General features: G+C 44.2%; 1 long non-coding RNA gene and 2 pseudogenes across 1 annotated transcript; 2 read left to right on the top strand and 1 right to left on the bottom strand.

Annotated features, from left to right (window-relative positions):
* Positions 1–1,438: 1,438 nt before the first annotated feature.
* LOC139038253 (uncharacterized) lies at positions 1,439–18,962 on the bottom strand. Its single transcript, XR_011491205.1, has 4 exons — positions 17,466–18,962; positions 16,636–17,007; positions 7,159–7,476; positions 1,439–5,877 (listed from the first exon to the last, which is right to left on the bottom strand). It is a non-coding gene; the product is annotated as an uncharacterized lncRNA (long non-coding RNA).
* Positions 9,689–12,069, top strand: LOC139038252 (large ribosomal subunit protein eL20 pseudogene; annotated as a pseudogene).
* A 214-nt stretch (positions 18,963–19,176) lies between the features above and the next one.
* Positions 19,177–21,591, top strand: LOC139029676 (putative RNA-binding protein Luc7-like 2 pseudogene; annotated as a pseudogene).
* The last annotated feature ends 1,398 nt before the right edge of the window (positions 21,592–22,989 follow it).

Raw genomic sequence — 22,989 nt, forward strand, 5'->3', positions numbered from 1 at the left:
TTTGAAAAGACCCTGATGCTGGGAATGATTGAAGGCGGGAGGATAAGGGGACAACAAAGGAGGAGATGGTTGGATGGCATCACCAACTCAACGGACATGAGTTTGAGTAAGCTCCAAGAGTTCGTGATGGACAGGGAAACCTGGCATACTGCAGTCTATGGGGTCACAAAGAGTAGGACACAACTGGGTAACTGAACTGAACTGAACTGAATACACAGGAAGGTTATAACATATTTCTTTCAGTGGCTCAGTCAGGACACTTGGAGAACATGCCCCATAGAGAGGAGAATCAAGATGACAGTAAAGGAATATATAGGTTTGAAAAGCTCTGCCAGGTGATTTAGACATGAGCTCTTCCTAGGGGGCAAATGGTTCAATGACCATGCATCTGACTATAGATCAGAACATTTCACACATGAGCCCCTCTTCCTCAGAGAGGCTCTGCCACCTCTTTGCTCCAGAAAAATCACTGGATTAAATGTTCAAATGAATGGAATAGTCGAAGGAGGGCCTAACAAACAGAAATGGTAAAGAATAAAATCTTTCATTCAAGATAAATTCAAATACCTACTGTGTTCGAGTCATTGTGCTAGGTGCTAACAATTAAAAATACAAAACATGAGATTTCCCTGGTGGTCCAGTGGTTAAGAATCCGCTTGCCAATGCAGGGGATGTGGGTTTGGGAAGATTCCCAATGCCTCAGGGCAACTAAGCCTTAGAGCAACAACTACTGAGCCCATGCACCTCAACTAGAGAGGAGATTGAGAGCTGCAAGGAGGATCCTGTGTGCCACAACTAAGACCCGATGCAGCCAAAAATAAATACATAAAAAATACAAATACAAAAGTGAAGCAAACCAGAGACCCAGCCCTTAAGGAACTTAAAGCATTATAGTCTAGGTCAACTACAGGACACTATGGACTACAAATATCAGAAAACCTGGCGGGCTTAAATACTGAGGACTCTGATTGCTGATGTAATTGGAATCCTGCAAGTAGCACAGGCAGCTTAATCTAGTGACTCCGATTAGTTGGTTTCAAGGAATTTTGGCTTCAAGTCCCAACTTCCCATATGACTCAGACACATTGTTCAATTTCTCTAAATCTCAAGTTCAACATCTGTAGAATAGTAATAATAATTGTTCTTACTTCACTGTTACTTACTTGTTGTTATGAAGATTAAATGGGACACTGGTATGAAGCACTTAGCCCGATGCCTAGCAAAAAGCAAGGGCTCAGTATAGTTATTACCGTCATAATTAAAGTGACTGATTACATGCAAAAGTAAGATTTGTTTAAATACAGAATTTTTTTATTATTATTTTTAACTGAAGTGTAATTGCTTTACAATGTTGTGCTGGTTCCTGCCGTACAACAATATGAATCAGTCTTAAGTATACATACGTCCCCTCCCTCCCACCCCACTACCAGCCCACCCCTCGAGTCGTCACAGCACCAGGCTGAGCTCCCTATGTTATAGAGCAACCCACAGCTAAGTTTGTGAAAAAAGACAAAAAGTTGGTTGAAAAGTGATTTGGGAAGGATAATTTGCAGAATGTAGCAGAAAGCCTTTCAGAGAAAGGAAGATAAAAGGGTGATAACTGGAGGGAGATCTCAGGGTACAGATAGCACTTGTTGTTTTGGAAGAAAAGAACCATGGATATTATTATAGTATTCCAGGTGGCACTGAGTAGAGGTGAAAAAGTTGAAAATACTAGAGAAAAAGAGAATTTTGAAAATTGCAGAGGAGATGTTGTAGGAATTTGCCTTGAGCAAATGATATGATGACAATTTTTTAATTATCATCTGCTAGATACTTATCTTCACTGAGGACCTCTGTTTAAGTTTAAAACTGAGGTTTGAAAATTGTTAACTAACATCCAGTAATCAGTTCAGTTCAGTCGCGCAGTCATGTCCGACTCTTTGCGAACCCATGAACCACAGCACACCAGGCCTCTCTGTCCATCACCAACTCCTGAAGTCCACCCAAACTCATGTCCATTGAGTCGGTGATGCCATCTAACCATCTCATCCTCTGTCATCCCCTTCTCCTCCTGCCCTCAATCTTTCCCAGCATCAGGGTCTTTTCAAATGAGTCAGCTCTTTGCATCAGGTGGCCAAAGTATTGGAGTTCCAGCTTCAAAATCAGTTCTGCCAATGAACACCCAGGACTGATCTCCTTGAGGATGAACTGGTTGGATCTCCTTGCAATCCAAGGGACTCTCCAGAGTCTTCTCCAACACCACAGTTCAAAAGCATCAATTCTTCAGCACTCAGATTTCTTTATAGTCCAACTCTCACATCCATATATGACCATTGGAAAAACCATAGCCTTGACTAGACGAACCTTTATTGGCAAAGTAGTGTCTCTCCTTTTTAATATGTTGTCTACATTGGTCATAACTTTCCTTCCAAGGAGTGTCTTTTAATTTCATGGCTGCAATCCCATCTGCAGTGATTTTGGAGCCCCCAAAAATAAAGTCAGCCACTGTTTCCACTGTTTCCCCATCTATTTGCCATCAAGTGATGGGACCGGATGCCATGATCTTAGCTTTCTGAATGTTGAGCTTTAAGCCAAACTTTTCACTCTCCTCTTTCACTTTTCAAGAGGTTTTTTAGTTCCTCTTCACTTTCTGCCATAAGGGTGGTGTCATCTGCATATCTGAGGTTATTGATATTCCTCCCAGCAATCTCAATTCCAGCTTGTGCTTCTTCCAGCCCAGCATTTCTCATGATGTACTCTGCATGTAAAGTTAAATAAGCAGGGTGACAATATACAGCCTTGACATACTCCTTTTTCTATTTGGAACCAGTCTGTTGTTCCATGTCCAGTTCTAACTGTTGCTTCCTGACCTGCATACACCTAGTAATAATGGAACACAAATATGAACTTGATTTTCACACCAAAACCTGTGTCTTGAAATGAAAAGAGGTGCATATGTTAATACATCTGTAGTTTGGGGTAGGAATTAAAGGGAGTCAGTACTTGGTAAAATCCATATTCTCCAGGAAGTACGCAAAATTAACTACTGAAGTAGAGGAGTTGAGACAATGTCTAGAAATCACAAAGGAAGGAACAGAGGATTGGGGGGGAGAGGCAATAGTTAATAAGAATTTTCCAGAATCAATGAAAGACTTAAATGTTCAGATTTAAGAATCACAATAAATACTAAGCTAAACTAGTAAAAATCCACACTTAGAGTCATCCAAGTAAAATTGGATAACACCAGTGATAAGAAAATTTTAGTATTCAGAAAGACAACAACAAAAATAGATGGCCTACAAAGTAACAGTTAGACTAAAGCAGACTTCTCAACAGGAAAAAACAAAGACCACAAGATAACAGAAAGTGCTGAGGAAAAATATCTGCCAATATCATTCAAGAGGATGGATAAAACAAAGTGTGTGTTTTCAAACAGCCCCTGAAAGAACTACTAAAGAATGTACTTTAGAAAAAGACAATTTAATAGAAAAGAAACATGTGGAGATCAAAAACCAGTATGGATCAAAGAACTTGGTAAGTACTTTGGGAAATACTCATTCACTATCTGAAGTAAAGGTAATAATAATGACTACTGAAGTGAGGAATTCAAATGAAGTAAAACTAAGATATTTAAAAAATAGGAAATAGAGAAGGTGATTTAAATTAACAGAATTCTAAAGTCATTATTTTGCTCAGAAATAGGGTAGACATATCAATTTTGGCTTTTTAGAGTATTTTTTAAATGTAAGAGTAATAGCTATAAAATTACAATCTCTAATTTCAAAGGGAGAGAACTTCAAAATCATGCTTTTAGAGTAAACATAGGAATGGTTGTGACTAATTGTAGGTGTAAGTAATTTCTATAGAGAAAAGAAAGGATCTAAAGGAAATATGACAAAATGTTAGAATTTGTTAGTATCTATTATTTTCTGTATTTTTTTTTCATTTATTTATATTAGTTGGAGGCTAATTACTTCACAATATTGTAGTGATTTTTGCCATACATTGATATGAATCAGCCATGGATTTACATGTATTTTCAAAATACTTTGCAATTAATTTTTTTTAAAAAAAGCTTCTTTTTTATGTGCTCTTTCTTGAACACATATCAAGCCACAATCACTGAACCTTCACTAAATGAAGAAGCTGAACCAGCAAAGCTCATACTTGTCTAGGTAAGACCTCAACCTCTGCAGAAGCAGAAGTAGACAGAATGTTTCTTTCTGTTTCTATAAGTAGTGTCCCTGTAAGGCATCTCAACTTTGAGCACATGAGTCAGTCTCATAACTACAGTCATAGCCTGTCTCACCAGGTCACAGTGAGCTTCGTGTCCTGCTTTGTGATGATCACTGAGATGCTTCTGGAGGAGTAATCTTAGTAGTCGTTCAAAGTCCTTTCCAAGTCTCTGTCAGTCCATGTTTATCACTTTCAGTCTTCATAAACTGACACAGAGTGTGGTCTGCATGATCACAGTCAAGTTTTACAGCTACAGTAAAGAGATTATCTGGACTTCCCCGGTGGCTCAGTTGATAAAGAATCCACATACCAATGCAGGTGACTCAGGTCAATCCCTGGGTCAGGAAGGTCCCCTGGAGAAGGGAATGGCAACCCACTCCAGTATTCTTGCCTGGAGAATTCCATGGAGAGAGGAGCCTGGTGGGCTACAGTCCATGTGGTCACAAACAGTTGAACACAACTGAGTGACTAACACTTTCACTTTCACTAGCAGTCTAATCCCTTTCATTTACAAAAATGTGAGGTCTAGAGAAACTAGTTTTCTTGCCCTGTAAATTAGAAAACTGAAAGTCAGATTTCAGACCTGTCACTATCATCTTTCCATAAGATAACGCCTACGTTCCTAAGCTATTACAGAATGAAGTATATTATCTGTGAAGATCCTGAAAGTATCATGATTTGTAGCCTCCTAATAACCCCAGTGTAACAGCATAAGTACAGTGCTTCTGACATTCAAGGCCACACCCCTTGGATATTCGTGTCTAGCTTGTGCTTATCCAATGCGGCGGTGCACCTGGGATCTTCAGAGATAAACTTTCCTGTGTGACTCCAGGTTGTGAAAAGTCTGAAGAAGACATGTTTGTTGACAATACAACCTTAACAAGAGTCACAACATCGATAAGATGGTTAGACACACCTCACTGGAATGATCAAAACTGCCCAGGTCATCTGCTGTTGAGTTAGAGAACCACTACCCTAGAGAGGACTCTGAGAAGTCACAGAAGGACACCTAGATCTAAATATGGCACTTCTCAAACTTTAATATGCACATGAAGCATTTTGTTGTTGTTCAGTCGCTAGTCATGTCCAACTCTGCAACCCTGTGGACTGTAGCCTGCCAGGCTCCTCTGTCCACGGGATTCTCCAGACAAGAATACTGGAGTGGACTGCCATTTCCTTCTCCACACATGGAGCATGCAGGGGTCTTATTAAACTACAGATTCTGATTGAGTAGGTTGAGGAGGGGGAGGCCTGAAATTCTGTATTTCTAACAAACTTCCAGGTGGTATCCATACTGATGGTCTCATGAGTATCCTTCAAGCAGCAAGGCTTCTCTCTGTGCCCAAAACTGCCCCAGGGTCTGTGATGAGGAGACTGCGCTTCTCTAAGGCAGGACTTTGGTGGCTGGGGAGGGTATGAGGCAGGTGAGTTGTTTGAGCAGAACCACAGAGCTAGTCATGTGCTGCAAGAATTATGGCTTTGCAGTCAACACATGGCCATTAATGATAGTGAACCTGAAAGAGACATTTCCTGAAGGCTTCTGGGAGAGAGATGGTTCCTATTTTTTGAGAGAGAAGTTTTGAAAGTTACTCTTGATGGTTTCATTCACCTTTCATTCACCTTGAAATAGCCAAGACCTGTGCCTTCCTGTTGGAATTACTGGAAAAAAAAAAAAAGAAACAGGCTGAAAACATATAAAACAATGATTTTCAGACACTGGGCATCAGGTTGTACAGGATAGTAGTCCCTGAGAAATGGGAAAAACTGAAAAAATAAAACAGAGTATCAGTGAGCTATGGAACAACTTCAAGCAACTTAATTATATGTTATTGGATTAACTGGGGTGAATGTGGTGATAAAAGAAAAGATTGAAGAGATAATGGTTGAAATTCCCCAAATCTGATTTTAAAAAATCAGAAACTCAAGAATCTCCATGGAGACCCGGGTTCGATCCCTGGGTCAGGAAGATCCCCTGGAGAAGGAAATGGCAAGCCACTCCAGTATTCTTGCCTGAAGAATCTCATGGACAGAGAAGATTGGCAGACTATAGTAGTCCATGGGGTCACAAGAGTTGGACACGACCTAGCAAATAAAACACCACCACGAGTCCCCAAGCACAAGAAAAAAGGAGAAAAGAAAGGAAAGAAAGACTATATCATTATCGTAGAGATAATTTAAGTCAGTGGTGGAAATCTGTAAAACATTTTCCCTTAAAAGAAGTCTGTATGTTAACTAGTTTCAAAGAACCTGTTTTAAATGAATTATTGTTCTCCTTTAAGTCAGTACTGCAACAACGATAATTTGGTTTCTGTTTCTCAAAACTAGCTTGGATAAATGAATAGATCTCATTGTTCTTATGTATTATTCATCTTGTTCACATGTTCAGGCCAGACCAAGCTCAAAGGGCAGCTACAGATTCTGTGCCCATTATCTGTTTCACCATAGCTACACACCCTATATTCCTTTAATGCATGTATTTAGGGGCTAGATTTCAATCCCATTCTTCATTTAGAAATACTGAAGGCTGGCATGGTCTACATGACCCCTGCAAACTATTGTGAGTGAAAATATGATTTTTTTTTTTTTACTTAATTGTTCCAAGTTTTGTATACCCCTTCTGTCCTCTCAAGCACTGCCTCCTCCCCCCTCACAGTTTCACAATACACACCCCTTATTGTCCAAGAGCACAAGGAGCGTCCAGAAATCAAATGATGAAAGAGGGAGAGAAAGAACTAGACGCTGTCATCAGCCCACTGGTACCAGTCATTCCTGGCCCTGCTCCAGCTAATGATTGCTCATCCCTGCTCTGGGTTATAGTTCCAAGGTTTCATCTCTTCCATTTGGCAGGCACAAGTCCACCCTCTGATGCTCAGCCATTTTTTTTCTGTAAAAGCTTAAAATCATGCCAGGGTGAACATGTCATCTAGGAAGTGTTCCTACCTTCAACCGCCTTCCAGTTCAGCCTAACGGGAGTCTGCTTTCAGCAGATCTAGAATATTCCCATTTCTTTCTCATAGGAAGGCCTGATCTCTTTATGCAATTGGTCTCTGCTTCTCCAGAACTCCACATATTAAGTGAAGGGCTCTCTTCATCAAATACAAAATGTTCTGTCCCCTTTCCCAGGATATCAGCTTGTTTGAGTCTCATCCTTGACAATTAAGAGTAGACAGGGACTTCCCTGGTGGTCCAGTGGTTAAGACTTTATCTTCCAATGCAAGGGGTGCAGGTTCAATCCCTGGCCGGGGAGCTAAGATCCCACTGTCAAAAAAAACAAAACATAAACAGGAACAATATTGTAACAAATTCAATAAAGACTTTAAAAATGGTCCACATGAAAAAAACAGAAAAAATTATTAGGTCATTCATCCTTCTCTTAAGGAAGACTGCATGCATAAAAGTGAAACAACTGTCAACGGTTAGGTAATTCTTTTATCTCTTTCTATACATATGGAATTTGCTCATATGATATTTTAAATTTCTGCTTCAGTCCCTCACCCCATTATTCAGAATGTCCATCACACTAAGAAGGCTAAAAGAATTCCAAAGGACATACAACTACAGGTGGGAAAAAACTGCACTGCTTCTTTTGCTTATTTTAATACCAATGATCATTTTTAGACATCAAGACCTTCTAACAGATTCTAATTCCAAGGAATCCAGAGCTCCCCAGAAGTCCTTCAGGCTCCAATCGTGACGGTCTTAACGAACATAAATGAGTGAACAGGCCTCTCCTACCCACCAACTTGGATACACAAGGATTTCCTCTCCTCCCCACTCTCAGTCCAGGGCCTCTCTGCCAAGGAGTTGTCTCCACTTGCACCGCCAAGAGTGGGCCCAGATGCTCATAGTTTGGAACTCTTCCCTTGCCCTCGCTGGGTGTGACCGAGAAACAAAAACTAGGGAGCAAACACCCCAGCGAGCGGATGGTTCTCATTTAGATCTAAAAAAAATCTCCATCCCAATGAACAAACCCTTCACAAACTCCCAATCAGAAAAACTGTCAGTACTTCTAGCATCTAGCCATTGTCTAGCACACAGTAGGTGCCTGTTCAATACTGAATAAATGAATGAACAAATCCACACCTTTCTATGTGTCTCTGACTGCAGCAAATATCATGAACTTCAGTCACTTAATATATTAATACTCCTATATTCTCACTTTAGCAGGAACATCCCAAAATCTTAAGGCAAAAGAAATTTATTACTGCTCTGAAACACCATGGTTACTCTAATAATAGAATTTCAATATTGCTTATTTTTGCTCTCTGAGGCAGTACTATCCAGGGTCATTAACACTGGCTTCTACAACAAACAACCCTAAAATTTCATCAAGCCACAGCTGCTTTTATTTCTAGTCCACTCATTCTGATATTGATTGGGCAGGATCCAGTCTCCTTCCATCTGTGGCTCTGCCTCCTGGAAAGGAAAAAGAAGAGTAGAAGATCTAGGAAACATAAATGACTGTATCACTTCTACTAATATTCAACTGACCAGAACTAGCCTCACAGTTCCAACTAGATGCAAGAGCACTGGGAATGTAATTTGCTTGTTTGCCCAGGAACTGAATGTCATACAACTTGGTGAATGCATTGCACTGTCTTTGCCATAGAGGCTAAAGGAGCATTTCATATTTCATGCTTCAGTGTGGGGGAGGGGGGAGTGCAACATTTTTAATATTAATATTGTAACCTTTATCCTATTTCTCCTATGCATTTCTCTTCAGTACAGATTTATCATGCAAACCCCCTCAATCAGTATAAATGTTTTCACTGAAAAATTACAGTAAACACACTATACAAGTAGGGTTGTTCCATGTAAATAGTCTGATTTCAAAGTCCATGGGTGTTGCTTATGAGATAAAATTGTCCAGAGATTCAGCAAATATTTGCTATTGATGGTGAAAATGACAGCAATGATTGCTTCTGCTTGATCTCTGACCTTAACCCTTTCCATCTCAAAACTCTCCCTACAAAGGCCTGCTGCTCTTCCCTGTTCCACTGTGTTTAGTTCCCAGTTCTACTGGGGAAATAAAGTCATTTCTACAGCCTCAAGTGCTCAGTCACTCCATTGTGTCTGACTCTTTGCAGTCCCACAGACTAGCCCGCCAGTCTCCTTGGTCCATGGAATTTCCCAGGCAAAAACACTGGAATGGGTTGCCATTTCCTACATAAGGGGATTTTCCCCACCCAGGTTGAACCCACATCTCCTGTATTGGCAAGTGGGCTCTTTACCACTAGTGTCACCTGGGAAGCCTCTATGGCCTCAGGTCAAGCTCAAATGAGTCTTTTCAAGTCTTGAGTTTTGGAGTTACACCTAACCTATAGGTAGTCCCTCACTTTCTACTACTGTTCATTATACGTACTTCTCTCTGCATCAGGGTAGTTTCTTTCTTACATATCATCACCCTCTACAGATCTGTGGGCCTCAGCACACCCTCGGTGTGGCCCAATCAACAGCATACACTGGCCTTTCCAAGGGTGGCGGCAATAGTGGATAGAGTGCCATGAAGGCCTCAGGGATGCTTCGAGAGTATAAGGTGGTGGGGCGCTGCCTGCTGACCCCCAAATGCTGCATGCCACCCCTCTATCGCATGAGAATTTTTGCACCTAATCATGTTGTTGCTAAGTCCCGCTTCTGGTACTTTATGTTTCAGTTGAAGATGAAGAAATCCTCAGGGGAAATCATCTGCCGTGGACAGGTGTTGGAGAAATCTCCCCTGCAAGTGAAGAACTTCAGCATCTGGCTATGCTATGACTCCCGCAGTGGCACCCACAACATGTACCGGGAGTGCCAGGACCTGACCACAGCTGGCGCAGTCACCCAGTGCTACTGAGACATGGGTGCCCAGCACCGAGCCTGGGCCCTCAATCCAGATCATGAAGGTGAAGGAGATCGCAGCCAGCAAGTGCCCTGACCAGTGGTCAAGCAGTTCCACGACTCCAAGATCAAGTTCCCACTGCCCCACCAGGTCCTCCGTCGCCAGCACAAGCCACGCTTCACCACCGAGAGGCCCAACACCTTCTTGTAGGTGCAGGCCCTCTGTCCTCAGGTCTGCCCAAATAAAACTTAGTGGGAAAACTGGAAAAAAAAATAAAAAGAAGAAGCAAGGGCCCCTTATCACTGAATCCTCAATGCTTACTATGGTCTCTGGGTCAGCTGTTGTCACTGACCTCACCAGCTTCCAGAAGTGAGGACTCTATGGACAAATTCTTCCTCTCCACTTCCCCAGTTAACTGCTTGTACCCAGGACCCCTCAGCCTCAAGTCAGTGACCAAAGGGCCTCGGGGAAATCAGAAGGACTCGGAAGCAGGAAGAGGTGCCCTGATGTCTATCAGCATTTGCCAAGAAACTACTGTTTTCTCCACGACTCTAAGAGCTTCTGATGGACTGTCTCCAGGAATTCTCAGAATGCCTAAAAACTATTTCCCTTTAACAGAAAGTTGTGTAACCTGCCTAAGGCACACATGAGTAGTTGGTGGAAGGGCACCCAACCCAGGATCAAGGTGGGGGTGTGTGTGGAGAGAAACAGGGAGATGAGGAGGGGATTCCTTCTTTTGTATGAAGAAAACTGGGAGCAGAAGATGCTAGTGCCCCGCTTCTCCCCCTCCTCATCCTGCCCCCTACCCCGACCCCCTTCCCACCTGTCCCGCCCAGAGTCAGGGGCTCCCTGCCTCGCTCTCTGACAGGCCCAGCTGCAGTTTCCCTGGCCTATTTTTCAACACTCAGTGCCGAAATGCGTTAACTCCATTCAAAGGCGGAAAAGAGAAGGAAGCTGTGCTTTGGCACTTAACCCCAACAGCATTCTTCCAGCCAGTTTCCCATGAATAAAGTCTTAGATTCGGTCGTGTCTGACTCTTTGCGACCCCATGGACTGTAGCCCACCAGCCTCCTCTGTCCATAGGATTCTCGAGGCAAGAATTTCAGAGTGGGTTGCCATTTCCTTCTCCAGGGGACCTTCCCGACCCAGGGACTGAACCCGGGTCTCCTGCATTTCAGGAGGATTCTTTACCATCTGAGCCACCAAGAAAGCCTTCCATGAATAAAACTGGCCCTTTAAACCTCCAGTTTTCAAAGAAAAAAAAATGTACCATTTACAAAGTCCCGGAAAAGACAATCAAGAAGCCTGACACTCTAAGCATGCTAACTCTCGTTACTTGCTAAGGAACCTCAGGTTCACGAACTCTTTCCTCAGGAACATGGAACACCTTGTTCCTGCCAAGTCCCTGGTGACAAGGAGGAGCCACAGCTTTCCTCACAAGGAGCAGCCTGGACGGAAGCGGAGCAGAGCCCTCATCAGCCCGAGAACCCGGCCGACACCCCTCATGGCCCTGGCTGCGCTGGTGCGTCTGCTGAACAACGTGTGCGCTGCTGTCTCCTCCTGGGGCTCCTCTCCCCACCCTCCCAGCTGGATCTCTTCTCTACTGTGCACATTTAAAAAGCTCAGTTGGGTGAATGGAAATAGCACCCCGAGAACAAAATCAACTAGAACAGCCTGTGTTCCAAAACGAACTTTCTGCTCTTTTGGTCTCAATTGCTGCTCAGAAAGGAATTCACAATCGCCACCTCTGTCATGTTTTGCTTTGCAAAGGGAGCCCACAGAATTCACTGAAACCTCCCCGGCCTTCCCAGAGGCTCAGGCTGGCTCAGCCACAGGAGGAATGTTGCCAAAATATGTGTCCCTTTTCCTTTTCCTTTTCCTTAAAGAACTGGTACTCAGGGTCAGCTAACGAAATGACTTAGTTTCAAATTCTTCCAAAAATCACATCAGAATCATGGAATCTCAGAGTCTTTTTCGGCCATGTGTTTGCTGGCATTTAGAAACATCAACAAATCTTTTCTGACCAAAACCAATTCTTTTCATCCCTCTGATTGAGAATTTATTTCCATTTTCCCTAACAATCCCAGCGGAGCTTCAATTTGAGACTGAGCTACAATATTTAGGCTGAAATTTCTTGTACACTCTTGGTCAGCAGGTGGTCCCTCAGTGGGCTCAGGGAACCAGCAAACCCCTGGGGCTTCTTGGGCCAGTCACTGCAGGAGAGGGGTCACCAGTGCTTAGGTGACAGGAGTCCTGCCATACCCATCTCCACTTCTACTCCATGATGGAGACAAACTGAGATGGGAAAGAAATCAGCTAATGCAGGAGCCAGTCCACACATAGTGTATCTTCATCTTCAGTGTTCAGAAGGATACACACACATGGCATGTTTGCCAAACCCATAAAGCTGCAGCTCAGGTTTCACTATTTAAGTAGCAGATGTCATGTACAACTTTGTTTTGTGGTTTATCGTATTTTGCACAGTTGCAGCTGTTTTGCCTCCTCTGAGATGACAGAACATCTTGAGCTGGCGTGACACATGGATGGGGGTGCCGTGGGAGTCTGTCTCTACTCCTTACTACTATGTTATTGACGACACCTTTTAATGCTATCAGTAAAACAGTCTTTACTGACAAGGAGACCAGGTCGCTGAATATCGAAGGATCGAGGGTATGCATTTCCCTGGCAGGACCCTGTCAGAAAAACAGACAAGAAGGCATCAATTATCAATGAGGTTTTTGGTCCAGAGGTTACTGGTGCATAGAAGTCGAGCTATGTGTGAGGATTCCAACTTCTAGATTCTTTCTGAGCTGTTGTTTGATTTTCATCTGGACATGATTCTAAGCCAGCGCTTGTCTTCGTCACACTCTCCTGGTGTTACTATTGACTTGTGTTCTAGAACAGGGCTGCGGCTCACCCATCTTGTATCTGCAGCACCTTGCAGGGTGCCTGGCACAGCGCAGGGCACTGTCAGGGGTGATAGGTCAACTCCCCACCCATCCCCGCCTTGCTCTGTGCCTGCACCAGGAGGGGTTCCTTGCCTCCGGCTTCTGGATCGATTCCACCCCTGGAGTACACTGGCCGGAAATGGGAGGGAAGAAGGGAGGGGGAGGAGCAGAGATCAGAGCCCCTTCCAGCCCGGCTTTGGTCTGGCAGCAGCTGCGTCCCTCTGCTGAAGCCACGCAAGCAGCTTCTCCACTGGCTGCAGCTCTCACTAAATCTCAGCAGCTCTCACCAATGATCACTCCCTCCTTTTACTATGCAGGCCCAGGGTGAAGGCTCCTTCCGATGCTAGTCTCACCAGCATAAGGGCTCTGGGTGGCCCCACCCATACACTATTTGCAAAGTCGGGAGTCAATGAGTTCTCACACGCTGAGTGAATGTGAAGAAATTTCTAAAAGCACTCCAAACGGTGTTCCCAAAGTCCCCTGGGGAAACTGGGGCTGAGAGAAACAGGCAGAACTTTAATCCCTGATCTTATTTCCTTTCTACTTATTTTACATATTGGATTTCCAGGTAAGATTATAACAAATAACCTAATTTTTAATTGAAAACCAATTGAAAACCATGGATGCATTATGGAATGTAAGTGGTTTGACATTAGGTTTCTCGTCTATCTGGTTCACTGAGAACCCCCAAAGTTTGGAGGAGGGTGGGCACAGATTAGGCTTTTGATAAATATCTGTTGAGAAAAACATAAATGAATAATCTACTAGCCCACGGAATCCTCACAACAGCTGTATATGAAAAGCAAGGCGGGTATTTTCTCCCACACTTTCCTAGGAGGAAACTCAGCCTCAGAGACCTGACCAAAGGCAGGTCGCCCATGCCCACCAGGAGCCTGGTCTCAGTGGTTTATTAGGAGTAAATGTACCTGTGTGTGGGGGCTGCGGTGTGTTTACATCCTTTCTCTCACCCATATTAAAAGGTGCTCAGAAATGAATAAACAGCAAAGACGACTGAGAAAATTCAAGTATTTCATGCAGTGGAAGATTAACAAATCTAAAGTCAGTTCCTTGGTATAACATTAAAATCAAAAGTCTTTTAACTGACTTGAAGGCACCCTTGTGGGCTGGTGTCACCCCCTTCACCAGGCCTGGGACACGGGTCCCCTAACTGCAGTGCTGTGACCTCTTTTTCCAGATCCTATAGGTCTGACGGATGTCTTCTTTTCTTCCACACCCTTTCTTCTACCCTCAGATTCCCAAATATCTAAGATCCAGAATCTACCCTCAGAATATCCCCTCCCTACCCCAGTGAAAACTGCAGAGCTTCTAGCTCCTCCAAGACATCACCCTTCCTTTTCCCATGTCCTCTTTCTCAGGCCACAGAGGAGAAAGAGCAGCCCAGCGGTCAGAGTTGAACACAGGAAGTGGGGGGCACGGGTCTCAGTCTGCGGCAGTAAGAAACCAGGCCTCCATCCAGGGAAGGCAATCTCAGCGGGCAGACCATCAAGCTGTTACTTTAAAACCCCTCCGGGCCTGGGCCACCTGCCTCAGGTATAATCCAAAAGAAAGCTGAGTGGGGGTGGGGAGATGCGAGCATTCCTGGGTCTGTTATCTCCTCCCCACCTGGAGGGCTCTCCTTAAGCCCAGGACTCACTTTACTCACTCCTGGAGCAGGAGGCGGCATCTGGTGTGTGATTTCAGAGGAATCGGAAAACCCTCCCAGCCAGAAACCCCACCACACTTTCTTTTGGGTTAATCACCTTCCTTTACAAAGTCTATTACTAAAGAGGAGAACGAAGTTAACAGGCAATCACACAGTGCTGCTTTGGCAAGAGTGCAGACACAGGTGGGCTTTGAACCTGCTGGAAAACTGGGGCTTTGGGTGCCTTGCTCAAGAGGAAAAGAATGCTTGTCAAATTAGCAATAGCATATTGCTAACATTCAGGTTTCCCAGGTGGCACACGTGGTAAAGAACCTGCCCGCCAATGCAGAAGACATTAAGAGGTGGGGGTTCCATCCCTGGGTCGGGAAGATCCCCTGGAGGAGGGCACGGCAACCCACTCCTGGAGAATCCCATGGACAGAGGAGCCTGGTGGGGCTACAGTCCATGGGGTCGCAAAGAGTCGGACACGACTGAAGTGACTTAGCATGCACGCACATGCTGACATCCCCCTAAAAACAGTGACAGGAAAAAAGGAAATCTCTCAAGCTACTCCGTGATTTGAGGCCCTTCCCTGTTCACCACAGAGTAAAACAAAACACAGCTCAGCCAACACAGCAGCCTGACTGGGATGACTTATTTCACCACATCCCTTCCTTCCTAATGGCTGGCTGATACTCATCCTCCAGCGTGGGGCTTGTGGGAGATGGGACAAGAGATAGTTGTGAAATATGGATGCCAACACAGTCCCACTTCATCTGAGACAATCATGACCTCGGATGTTCTATTAGAGGCCCCATTGCACACTATATCTGATGAGAAGGCGTGTTTCAAATGAACCTGTGAAACCGACACACAGAACAGACAGGTGGTTGCCACGGGAGAGAACACCGGGGAAAGAAAAGGAGTAGGAGGCTGGGGTTAGCAGGTGTAAGTTTCTATATACAGAATGGGTAAACAACAAGGTCCTATTGCATAGCACAGGGAGCTGTATTTAACATCCTATGATACAGCACAGTGGAAAAGAACATTAAAAAGAATGCACATATATGTATAATTGAATCACTTTGCTGTCAAGCAGAGTCGGACACGACTGAGCGACTTCACTTTCACTTTTCACTTTCATGCATTGGAGAAGGAAATGGTAACCCACTCCAGTGTTCTTGCCTGGAGAATCCCAGGGACGGGGGAGCCTGGTGGGCTGCCGTCTATGGGGTCGCACAGAGTCAGACACGACTGAAGCGACTTAGCAGCAGCAGCAGCAGCAGAAGTTAACAGAACAGTGTAAATCAAGTATACTTCAATTTAAAAAAATATTGATTAAAAAAGGATATACATTTTAACTTTTAGTTAAGAAAGCACAGTCCTGATAAATAGCCTTGAGAAAGCAAAGTTCTTCTCTCAATCAGGAAAAGTAATAGGACTATGGTCTCTGCCTTTCACTAGCTGGTTAACTGGGCAGCTCAGACTCTAAACAACAGTTTTCTCAAATGCAAATGCGGTAATGCTAGCTGACTCACAGGGTAGTAAGGAATAAATCAAGTTAGATAACCTACCTAAGGCTGCTATTAAAATGCCTAGGACATTAACAGACCTTCAACAAATAGCAGCTTTGAAACAGAACATAATTATCAGCCAGAATCTACTAAACCTGTAACCTGCCTTCACTGATCAAGCTCGCTTTAATTGTGGCTAGGAAAAACTTGCAAAAAAAAAAAAAACTCCAAGTGTCACGTAGCCTAATTGTTTGCCACGCTGTTTTTCAGGAACTTTTTTGAGTCAGCTGTGTCTAGTTTGAGCTTGAGCCAGTCAGGACTGGTTAAGATCACCAACCCTTCAACTGGCTATTTGTGTGTCCGTTCCATGACATTTTGACATCAGAGGGTTCAAAATTCACCCTCAGAAGGTGCTACCATCACCATTTTCTGAACATGTAGCCCAGGCGACAGGCTTTGATTAGTTTCAGCTATGCAGGACAATGATTGCCTCACCTTTTCTCATTTCCAATCACCTTCACCCACACTCCCCAGGGCTCAGCTTTATCCCATAGATATACCGGGCTCCTCGCCTCCAGCAAGGGGTCTTGAGATTTGTTTTCCCATTTTCCCACTTGACTGTCTCGTGAGTAAACCCTTTCTGTGCAGCAAACCTCAGCCTCTCAGCGTTTGGCTTGCTGAACATCAGGCAAAGGAATCTGGTTCGGTCACAGCTTTTGCTCTGGGTGTTCAGAGAGCAGCTCACAGGCCGGCGACACAGGCTTTGGGAAAATGTTCTTCTGGGCAAGTTGTAGGGATGGATGCAGGGAGTTCAGGTACAGGTAGGCCCGTTGCACTGCCCTGGAGAAGTTCGGGTGACAAGGAGCGCTGGGAAGGGTGAGAAGAGGATCTAGTTAGCACAGGAACATGAGGCTCCAGGGAGCAGAAGGGTCTGGCTCCCAATGGCGAGGAGAGGAATCTATTTGGGTGGAGCCCAGAGCCCAGGTGTTTGTTTCCTTCCTTCCCCACCTACAGCCTGCCCCTGGCATTGTTGACTCCCACTCAAAGGTTACCGAAGCCTGTGGGGACCTCAGCTCAAGGACAGGTGGGCTAAAGAGGAGAAGGGCAGGGTGAAGGAAGATGATGGAGACGCAGAACAGGGCCTCCAGCTTTCACTCCACCAACTGGAGGGCCGTCAGACTTGTCCCCAGTCTGCCTCTGGCACATCGCTCATCTACATGTGCAGTTTATCAGAGTCCAGCCTGCACCCATGCCTCCGAAACTGCGAGAAAACCTGATCAGCCTCCCCCTCCACTACTTAACCTTCCCTTCTCCCGGGAGCTTACAGATGCAACGCCTCCTTCCTCTCTGTGAGTAGATTCGGGGGACCTTGGCACAGCAGGGGCCTGAGATGTGGCTGAAACCTTCACCCTATAGAGGAGGACGCTGGTGTTCTGAAGGTTAGGAGACTTTCACAGTCACACACCTACGTGATGGCACAGCCTGGCTGGAACACAGTATCTTAATGGACTCCATATGCCGGGTGAGAGTGCTTGTCCTGCAATCCCCGAGGAAGGTGGCCATTCTCACAGTATCCTGCAGGGAACACACTTCGAAGTCTGGAATCAAATCCAGACTCTAATCGATGAATGATCTTAGACAAGCAGCTGAACCTCACAGAAACTCAGCCCCATCACAAATAAATTAGCATAATAATCTTCATAGGTTTCCTTGAGGAGTAAATAGAGTATCTAACATAGGTCGAGCGTGCCCCCAACACGAGGTACTCCATGCTACTTACTACCATCATTCATTACGTTGTGGTTTAGTCATTGAACTTCAGATTGCTAGAGAAAGCTGGAGAGTTCAGGAACCGGAGGAAAGAGGACTCTTCTGATGAGGAGAAGGCCAAGGTTGGTTAGCTTCACGTCTTTGGTAATTCTGAGGCCCGCCAGACTTAAGGTCCCATGGGGGAGGTGGATCCAAGCCAGAGGAGAACAGAGAGCTCTGACCTCTAAGTTCCTCTTGGCTGTTTCATCATGTTCTTTCTCAAGCATCTGACCTTGGAACACAGGGGACTCGGGGTCAGTAGGAAGAGCCCCGAAAGTGATAGGCACAGCACAGCAGAGCTGTCCTTGGGATGGAAGCAGAACTCCTGGGACCTCAGCATCCTCACTGGGAACGACAAGGGTCTAATAATCCCCATACAATGACACCAAACTTCAAAAAATATGAGAGATGAGCAGAAGAAAATTAACCCTGAAAATTATTCAATATCAAATGACAGCAACTGATTCTTTGTCAACAGTCAGAGGGCTAACAAATCTACAGCAGCTGCTGAAAGATGGTCTCGGCCCCACTGACAGGCTTTACAGTGGAATTCCAGCTGCTGCCCTATTGACCAAGATACACTCACATGTTTTTAAAATTACTGTTTTAAATTTAGCTACCCAAAATGCAAAAGTAACTTTCTTATGGATATTTTTTTAAAAGAAGATTGGAAGAAAAAAAAGGCTTGGAAAGGGGAAAAAAAAACCCTCAAATTTTAAGGATCAAAGTCAATTACTTAAAAATCTGAGTGTTTGATTAGAGAAAGATAACCTGACTTCACCCTAAAAATTATGAGTTCAACATTTAACCCTTTCAATAAGAAAAGATTGGAAAGGGAACACATCTAATATTTAGCTTTTCTCAAGGTATAACCCACACCTGGAATCATTAAATATCAAAAATGAGGAAGCGTTTTGTACGATATATGAGGGCTCAGTAAACCAGAGTCGGACACGACTGACGTGATGTAGCAGTAGTTGAGTCTAATCCTGCTCCTATGAACAAAGAGCATAAGTGTGTGTGTGTGTGTGTGAGACAGAAAGAATCTGACTGCATTTGGGGCTCTCCTGATGTCTTACCTCCCTCTACTGGAGAAAGACCACATGTGTGTGTGTGGTGTGTGCGTGAAGGGGCTAGAGGTGGGGGTGGGAGCATGGGAAGGTGGGGGCAGGCCTGGGGGAAGAGAGAGTGGAAAGCAGAAAGACTAAAATTTCTGTCTCGGTCTTCTGGCGGGTGGCGGTGTTGGAGACGAGAGCTTGCTTAGTCGGTATTGCTTCCGTCCCAGAAACCGACGGAAAGAGAGGGAACGAGGGTCGCTTTCGGGGGCTGCTGACTTCCACGTACGCGTCGTCGTGAGGAGCCGCAGCCCGGACTCTCCTGCAACCCCTCCGGCTTCCTTTCCGCACGTCTCGAGGCAGCGGCGGCAGAGACAAGCGTCTCAGCTCCCCCCACCCCTTCCCCTGTCCCCCCGGCCCGAAAGGGCCCTTTTTGCGCCCCACCCCCGCCCGCCCGCTACGCCGCCGCCATGTCGGCGCAGGCCCAGATGCGCGCGATGCTGGACCAGTTGATGGGCACCTCCCGGGACGGAGACACTACTCGTCAGCGAATCAAATTCAGTGATGACAGAGTGTGCAAGAGCCACCTTCTCAACTGTTGCCCCCACGATGTCCTGTCCGGGACTAGAATGGATCTTGGAGAATGTCTGAAAGTCCATGACCTGGCTTTAAGAGCAGATTATGAAATCGCATCCAAAGAACAAGATTTTTTCTTTGAACTTGATGCTATGGATCATCTGCAGTCATTCATTGCAGATTGTGATCGAAGAACAGAAGTGGCTAAGAAAAGATTAGCAGAAACTCAAGAAGAAATTAGTGCTGAAGTTGCAGCGAAGGCAGAACGTGTTCATGAGTTAAATGAAGAAACTGGTAAATTGTTGGCCAAGGTGGAGCAGCTAGGAGCTGAAGGAAATGTGGAGGAATCCCAGAAAGTAATGGATGAAGTGGAAAAAGCACGGGCAAAGAAAAGAGAAGCAGAGGAAGTTTATCGGAATTCTATGCCAGCTTCCAGTTTCCAGCAGCAGAAACTTCGAGTCTGTGAAGTTTGCTCTGCCTACTTAGGTCTTCATGATAATGACAGACGACTGGCTGATCATTTTGGGGGTAAACTGCACCTGGGATTTATTGAAATAAGAGAGAAGCTTGAAGAATTAAAGAGAGTTGTAGCTGAGAAGCAGGAGAAAAGAAACCAGGAACGCCTGAAAAGAAGAGAAGAAAGGGAGAGAGAAGAAAGGGAGAAGCTGAGGAGGTCTCGATCACATAGCAAGAATCCTAAAAGATCCAGGTCCAGGGAGCATCGCAGACATCGATCTCGCTCCATGTCACGAGAACGGAAAAGGAGAACTCGATCCAAATCCCGGGAGAAACGCCATCGCCACAGGTCCCGCTCCAGCAGCCGTAGTCGCAGCCGCAGCCACCAGAGAAGTGGGCACAGTTCTAGAGACAGGAGCAGAGAGCGATCGAGGAGGAGATCCTCAAAAGAAAGATTCAGAGACCAAGACTTAGCATCACGTGACAGAGACAGGAATTCAAGAGACAGATCACCTCGTGACAGAGATCGAAAAGATAAGAAGCGGTCCTATGAGAGCGCTAATGGCAGATCAGAAGACAGGAGGAGCTCTGAAGAGCGCGAAGCAGGGGAGATATAATTAGCTGTGTACATATCCTCAATCCTTAAGCTTCTTCTGGAGTTACATACTATTGTTTAGTTTACAGCTGTTTGGGGTGACACAGTGAGCAGTTCCAGACACCAATCCAGCTAGGCTAGGTGTACAGCATCTAACTCAGTCTGTACTTATTTTCTTTGATGAAGCCTAAAACTACATCCATAGTTTCTGGTGAACCTGTAATACACTTCTGAAAGTCCAGTTTTATATAATAAGACACAGATGTCTTTATTCTTTCTAGTAGGACTGATAGTGAATAAATTGTGTTACTTGCCTTGGGATTTTTTGAACATTTGTAAAATGCTGTCTTCCTCTCTAGTCCCAAACAACGGCGACTTTGGGAATTTCTTTTTAATCCTTCTTCCTTTGACTCTATATCCCCTGACACTTCTACCCTCTAGTGGTAAGAGAAAGGGGTACAAGGAAGCAATATAACTTCTGTTCTAAGGTTCTATTCCCATTATTAATTACTAGCTGATTACAGTTCAGAACATTTATACTGGAATGTGTGCTGGAGAAATTTAAAATACGAGGAGTTTTGTTTGTCTAACGGTGCCTATTTTAGAGTTGGAAGTTGAACAGCTGTTGCATTACATACTTTGCTTTTTTATTGAAATTTTGAAATCAAACATGTCTTGATTTTTCTGTTCTTCTTGAATAGCTACATTCAGGATGTTTTGAGATGGGGGGTGGGGGCAGGGACTTTCATAAGCACTTGTTTTATTTTGTGTGTGTGGAGTACAAAGATGACACCCTTATTGTAAAAAATAATAAAGTGAAAGAATCACCACCACCATCATTAAACTGTAACCTGTCTAGTAAATTGTCACTAGAGCTATTTGCTGTGGCCATTTCTATTCTGTTATTATAGTGCCTTACTGTGCAAGGCACCAAAGGAAATAAATATATACTTACAAAGATCCAAGATGAATTGTTGCTCCACCTGGGCCCTTGCTGACTGTATTGCAGCTGCTTCAGGACTGTAACAGCCACTGTAGAGAAGGACCAGACCTGCAGAAGAAATTGGGTTTGTTTGTTTTGTTTTTCTTCACATTGAGCAAACCGAAATAAAAACATGGTGTAACCAGTAAAAAAAATAAAAAAAAATTAAAAAAAAATAAAATTTCTGTCTCAAGCCTGAAGTAAAGCTTCCGTATGATCTACCGCCAGCTTTTGATCAGGCCCCAGCACAGGCAGGAACAGCAGACAGGCCAACTCTGACCTCACAAAGCGGAACTTCAATCTAAAAATCCTTATCAAACATTTTCTCTGAAGAATCTGCCAGTAAAGAGTTACCTCTGGTGTGGACTTAGCTATGAACTCATCTCCCAGTGGTCAGGGCCTGCCCTCTGAGACTACTTTATGATCTTAGGTTGCTGGAGAGTCAGGCATTGGAAGGGTGATAATTTTGGATTACCAGGGCCCTAGACTTGATTGGCACCAAATGACCCAGAGAGACTTTTAAGCAATAGAAACATGATCCAAACCAGTGAGCCTTAACCTGGGGTCTTCAGCTACTAAAGGCTCCTTTACTAGCGGCTCCTTTGAATGTAGTAAAAAAAAAAAAAGGTCTGAGATATTTAAGACTGTACTTCAAAAAAAAGAAAAAAAAAACACTATGTCTTCATTTGCCTACTCTAATACTACAAACACTTACTAGACTCCCAAGGTTTTTTTGCATTTAGCTAAAATTATGTCAATTCATTTTAGTTACATAGGTACTTTTTGACTCACCAGGTAATCCAATATTTTAAAAATGCAAACATAAATCAGAGTGGTTCCTTACATGATAGAAGTATTCCTCACTTCACCAAAATATTCTGTTTAAAAATTAGCCTTTTCATATGGATCTCACCTTAACCTTTTAATATACATTGAGTAACAGTAAATTTATAGTTGTGGTTGTACCAAATCCCTTGGGAATTGTATGCTGTGTTCTGACACAAATGTTTTAATCAACAGCTGGTCTGGGAAGCTGGCTAGCATCCTTTTTGAATGTCGAGAATTTTAATAAGGATAAAATCTAAATCTGAAACTATCCTGTCTCTGCATGAGTAGACGTACATCATCCTCCTCCTCCATTTTTAATAGTGATTTTTAAAAAATTTTATACATACAAAAGTCTGTGCATAATTAAAGTGTACAATTTGAGTTTAGCGATATGTGTGTGTGTGCTAGGTCACCTCAGTCATGTCCAACCCTTTGTGCCCCTATGGACGATAGCCCACCAGGCTCCTCTGTCCATGGGATTCTCCAGGCAAGAATACTGGAGTGGGTTGCCATTTGCTTCTCCAGGGGATCTTCCCCACCCAGGGATA

The sequence above is a fragment of the Odocoileus virginianus genome, chromosome 14 (genome assembly GCF_023699985.2).
Source record: "Odocoileus virginianus isolate 20LAN1187 ecotype Illinois chromosome 14, Ovbor_1.2, whole genome shotgun sequence".
Classification (NCBI taxonomy): domain Eukaryota; kingdom Metazoa; phylum Chordata; class Mammalia; order Artiodactyla; family Cervidae; genus Odocoileus; species Odocoileus virginianus.